This window comes from Rhinopithecus bieti, unplaced genomic scaffold (genome assembly GCF_001698545.2).
Source record: "Rhinopithecus bieti isolate Rb0 unplaced genomic scaffold, ASM169854v2 scaffold_74225, whole genome shotgun sequence".
Classification (NCBI taxonomy): Eukaryota; Metazoa; Chordata; class Mammalia; order Primates; family Cercopithecidae; genus Rhinopithecus; species Rhinopithecus bieti.
In genome coordinates, this window is record NW_016827667.1 from 268,957 (window position 1) to 274,764 (window position 5,808).

The following is a 5,808-nucleotide window of genomic DNA, read 5'->3' on the forward strand; positions in this document are numbered from 1 at the left end:
CGAGGTATCAGCATTCCCAACGGATTTGGATCTTTAACAGGAAGGAGTCACTGGAGCCAGCAGAGAGTGGGGCCACTGCTTTCCATACTCAGTGCCCAAACCTTGCTGAAGCACCTGCCAGGTGCTGGGTTGTGGAGCATGGTGCAATGCAGACAGCCTCGTGGAAGACAGAATCTGTAAACCATGGCTTCGAAAGATTGATAAATACTGATTATTAATCTATAGCATAGTATAGGATTGATAAATACTGATTATTAATATACAGCACAGATTAGGAGGGTGATTAAGCCAGCGTCCAGTAGATTTGGGTTACACTCTCCTTTCTACAATTTAGAAGCTGATAACCTCGGTCAAGCTAATCTTTCAGTCTCCTCATCTGTAAAATGGAGTAATAAAAATATCTGTCATGATCAAGGGTTATAGTGATGTGCCTGTAGATAATAAATACCGGATAAAGTGTCTTTTGAACTGGTAGCTTTTGAAGTAAAACCTGGTATTTCATAATCCAGACAGCTGTTAAAAACCCGAGTAAGAGTGTACAATAATTGAAACTCCTCAGTTAGGAGCTATATTAAAGTTGGAACACAGCAGCATTGGAACATATGGGATGGTAATAATTGTGGAATTCTATACATTTGTTAACTTCATATAAAAATAAATTAAATTCAGCGCGTTTTCTGATTCCTGGAAAGTCTCTTTCCCTCCCTTTTCTTTATCTGTGATGTCGGAACGTTCCAAATACAGTATTTCAACTATTTCATACCTGAGATTGATGGTGCCGGATTGAGTAATAAATAATGAGTATTCAACTTTTTCCGCTCTGCAAATTTACTTTGGTTATAAAAAAAATTTATTCCGCTCAGCCGGGCGCAGTGGCTCACACCTGTAATCCCAGCACTTTGGGAGGCCAAGGCGGGCGGATCACGAGGTCAGGAGATCGAGACCATCCTGCCTAACACGGTGAAACCTCCCCCCTCATCTCTACTAAAAATCCAAAATTTAGCCGGGCTTGGTGGCGGGCGCCTGTAGTCCCAGCTACTCGGGAGGTTGAGGTAGGAGAATGGCATGTACTCGGGAAGTGGAGCTTGCAGTGAGCCGAGATGGTGCCACTGCACTCCAGCCTAGGCGACAGAGCAAGACCCCGTCTCAAAAAAAAAAAAAATTTATTCCGCTCTGCAGATTTACTTTGGTTATAAACAAAAACATTCGCTGTCACCTCGACGAGGATGGGATTCGAACCCACGCGTGCAGAGCACAATGGATTAGCAGTCCATCGCCTTAACCACTCGGCCACCTCGTCCCCGAAGCATGCTGTTTCCTGATTGCTATAGGGAGTAATATCAAGGGGATGTGACGCAAGGTTATGGAAGCCGCCATTTTGTACGGAAGCCAAAATCCAATCGCTTCCTTAGCAAGCAATCGAAAGAAGATGGCCGCTCCCATGTTTGTGGGGGAGGTCTGCAGTGGGGAGGGGCAGAGGAAATTCGGTCGAAAATGAGATAAACTTGAAGGAAATAAAATTGGCACGGAGGCTAGGAAAGTAGTTTCCTTAAAGGAGTCTTAGAAATAGGGTTGGTGTGGAGCCTAAGGGGCGGAGCCGACGCGTAGAGCCGCTTTGCGCGTGCGCAGCACCTAGGCGGTTACATTTGAATACTTCGCTGAGGCGAGCTGGGCGTTGTGCGGTGAAGGCTAGAGGCGGCGCTGAGTTTCCGCTCTGAGGAGCGTGGGGACCCCAAACCTGCGCAAAATTTGTCGAGCAGGTGGGCCGCGGCAGGTAAAGAAAATGACCCTTTCCTTCTGGGCTCCAGGGAAGGCTTCGGGTTTTGTCTGGGCGCCCTGAAGTTCCCGCGGTGGGAGGTGGGGAACGCTCCCTCAGCCTGGTGGCCTCCGTTAGCGCCGAGCCGAGTAGACGCCTCTGCCCCGGGCCGGGCACACTGTGCTCTTTTTTCCTCTCCTCGGCCTGTAGGTTATGGCGCCTCCCGCTTCCCTAATAGTTCTCCGCCCGCACCTGGGCCCCTCCGGCCACCCGGCTCGGGCTGCTTGTCGGTCGCTCTCTTGGCGTCCCCTTCCGCCCCGCCCTGCGGTCTTCTGTCAGGGCTCGCGGATTCTTCTTGCACCCCTGCTGCTCTTCCCTAGGGACCTCTAGGCTGTTTGTATTTCTCACTTAAGCTTTTCTTGGCTCTAAATGAAGTGACAGCAATGAGTGATTTTAAAATTCTCAGCTCTTCGTGGTTTAAGGTGTCTGCTCGGAGTGCTGGCTGCACGTAACAGATTTTTTGTTTCCTGCAGATATAATAACATTAACAAATAAAGCCAATATTAGTACTCCGCAAATTAGTTTTTAAAAATCCTTCTCCGGGCCGGGCGCGGTGGCTCAAGCCTGTAATCCCAGCACTTTGGGAGGCCGAGACGGGCGGATCACGAGGTCAGGAGATCGAGACCATCCTGGCTAACATGCAGAAACCCCGTCTCTACTAAAAAATACGAAAAAGCTAGCCGGGCGAGGTGGCGGGCGCCTGTAGTCCCAGCTACTTGGGAGGCTGAGGCAGGAGAATGGCGTAAACCTGGGAGGCGGAGCTTGCAGTGAGCTGAGATCCGGCCACTGTACTCCAGCCTGGGCGACAGAGCGAGACTCCGTCTCAAAAAATAAAAAATAAATTAAAAAAAAATAAAATCCTTCTCCGTTCATTATTCCTCAGGATTTAAGCCCCCATTCTTGATGTTTATTTAAATACTCAAGTTTGAGGGGGAAAAAAATATTACCGATTGGAATTTTACAGATAGGTTTAATAGGCATTAACAGATACAGGATGTGGATGAAGACCAAAGCAGAAGCTTATTCCAGTCTAGATATTAAAATTGACGTTTTCACTTCCGTCTAATCCCGTAGGTATTTATTGGGTTCTTTATCTTGTGATAGGGCTGGGGACATATGATTGAGTCCCAAACCTAGAGGGGTTTACAATCCAGAAAGGGAAATAAACTAATATACCCAAATAACTAGAATACAAGGCAGAATGTAAAAGATTATACGACATTCTAAAGTGGAGTGGGAGCACAGAAAAGGGAGAGCTTATTTGATGTTTTTGGTGATGGATTCGTGGAGAAGAGCGCATTTGAGGTGGATGTTGGTTGGAGAGATGATTTACAGAGATGGGAGTTAATATATGGTAAAATTTTGGTAATGAAAGGTTAGGGTCAAAGCAGTATAATTCTTTGTGAATGGCTGGAAATCTTTACAAGATGATAAATACATGTAAATTGAATAAAATGTTTGGAATGGTAGTATTAATGATGTATTCGATGTTAAATAATAGACTGTAAAAGATACTGACTCTAGATATTAACAGTAAAACAGTGCGGTCCAATAGGGCTTCCTGTGAAAATGATAATGTTTTGTATCTGCACTCCAACATAATACCCATTAGCGACATGGGACTATGGAGCACTTGAAATGTCATTGTTGTGACCAAAGAACTGATTATTAAATTTTATTTTATTTTAATTAATTTAAATGTAAATAACTACTGTATTGGACAGCACAGGTCTGGAGTCTGTCATTTCACTCTTACCCTCCTACAATCCCGGAAAATATTAACTCTAGATATCGGTTATATAAATGTAGGAGTGGGCAAAGAGCCAGATAGTAAATATTTCAGGCTTTGCAGGCTACATGGTCTTTGTCACATATTCTTTGTTTAGTTGTTATTGCTTGCCTTGTTTTCTACAATCCATTAAAAGTGTAAAAAAACACTCTTAGCTCAAAGGCTAATTGGGCTCAGTCGCTATTTGAAGACCTACGGATTATTTAGACGAGTGGTTCCTAAATTTTCTTGATGCATGGTACCTTTAGATCAAAAGAAATACCTAACAGTCTATTTACTGAGTACAGTGGTTGGGTCCAAACATTAAGTATATATGTCCCAAACTTAGTAGCCAATGTAAAAAAATACAGAAATTGAAGGAAAAGATGATTTTTTAAAATTTTATTTTATTTTATTTATTTATTTTTTGTCTCGCTCTGTCACCCAGGCTGGAGTGCAGTGGTTCTATCTTGGCTCACTGCAACCTCCGCCTCCTGGGTTCAAATGATTCTCCTGCCTCAGCTTCCCGAGTAACTGCGATTATAGGCGCCCACCACCACGCCCAGCCAGTTTTTATATTTTTAGTAGAGATGGGGGGGGTTTCACCACATTGGCCAGGCTGGTCTTGAACTCCTGACCTCATGATCTGCCCACCTTGGCCTCCCAAAGTGCTAGGATTACAGGCATGAGCCACCGTGCCTGGCCAAAATTTTATTAAATAATCACACTTACTGATTGGATATATGTGCCTGTTAGACACTGCACAACTTCTGAAACTTTGGAATCAGTTTATACCCTGTCACCCTCATTTCCTGTACTACCTTAATAAAAAAAATTTGCTTTTGGGCCGGGCGGGGTGGCTCACACCTGTAATCCCAGCACTTTGGGAGGCCGAGGGGGCAGATCATCTGAGGTCGGGAGTTTGAGACCAGCCTGACCAACATGGAGAAACCTCGTCTCTACTAAAAATACAAAATTAGCCAGGCGTGGTGGCGCATGCCTGTCATCCCAGCTACTCGGGAGGCTGAGGTAGGAGAATCACTTGAACCCGGGAGGCAGAGGTTGCAGGGAGGCGGAGGCTGCATTGAGCTGAGATTGCGGCATTGTACTCCAGCCTGGGCAGGAAGAGTGAAACTCCATCTCAAAAAAAAAAAAAAAAAAAAAAAAAACTACTTGCTTTTTATCACAGCAACTGCGAACAGTTTATCTTTACAGTGATAAGTTATTAAAACTAATGTAATGCATATGGTACTGTTTTGAGCTAGTAGTTCACACAGTACCTGACAGATGTTCAGAACTGCTGTGCATCTCTCAAAATTTTTAAATATCCCAGGACGCCATTGTGAGTATGCTGCAGCACCCTTGGATGCCAGATACACAGTTTGGAATCAGTAACTTTTTTTTTTTCTTTTTCTTTTTGAGACGGAGTCTCACTCATTCTGTTTCCCAGGCTGGCTCACTACATCTCTACCTCCTGGGTTCAGGGGATTCTCCTGCCTCAGGCTCCCAAGTACCTGGGATTACAGGAGCACGCTGCCTTGCCTAGCTAATTTTTTTGTATTTTTAGTAGAGACAGAGGTTTCACCATGTTGCCCAGGCTGGTCTTGAACTCCTGGCCTCAAGTGATCCTCCCACCTCGGCCTCCCAAAGTGCTGAGATTACAAGCTTGAGCCACCACACCCAGCTCCTGGAACCAGTAACTTAATGTGTCAGTGATCAAGAGTTTGGCCATAACAATGTTTTATAAATGAAGCTTAACTTGTGAGTGTGGAGTCTTCTATTTGTGTTGAAAGTGGAACTTAACAGTTACAGAATATTTTAAAAGGGGGACTTCATTAAGCTTGAATTTCATCAGTTAATTGCCAACCAGTTGGTCTACAGATTGGACAGGAATTATGCTTAGTGACTATTTTAAACAACAAAGATATTTAGGTGATCTTGAGTTGATAGTAGTTAATATTTTTATCTGTATGTTGCATATAATTTGTCATTAAAAATTATTCTTGGGAGGCCGAGGCGGGCGGATCATGAGGTCAGGAGATCGAGACCATCGTGGCTAACACAGTGAAACCCCGTCTCTACTAAAAACACAAAAAAATTAGCCGGGCCTGGTGGCTGGTGCCTGTAGTCCCAGCTACGCGGGAGGCTAAGGCAGGAGAATGGTGTGAACCCGGGAGGCGGAGTTTGCAGTGAGCTGAAATCACACCACTGCACTCCAGCCTGG

At 44.7% G+C, this 5,808-nt stretch overlaps 1 protein-coding gene and 1 non-coding gene across 2 annotated transcripts in view; one reads left to right on the forward strand and one right to left on the reverse strand.

Moving 5' to 3' along the window:
* Positions 1–1,218: 1,218 nt before the first annotated feature.
* TRNAS-GCU (transfer RNA serine (anticodon GCU)) lies at positions 1,219–1,300 on the reverse strand. The gene has a single exon. It is a non-coding gene; the product is annotated as a tRNA-Ser (tRNA).
* A 139-nt stretch (positions 1,301–1,439) lies between these two features.
* The window catches only part of KNL1 (kinetochore scaffold 1), a 104,693-nt gene continuing 100,324 nt past the window's right edge, over positions 1,440–5,808 (forward strand). Inside the window, exon 1 of the mRNA XM_017864014.1 lies at positions 1,440–1,774. The gene's annotated coding sequence lies outside the window, so the exon portion shown is untranslated. The remainder of the gene's footprint in view (positions 1,775–5,808) is intronic.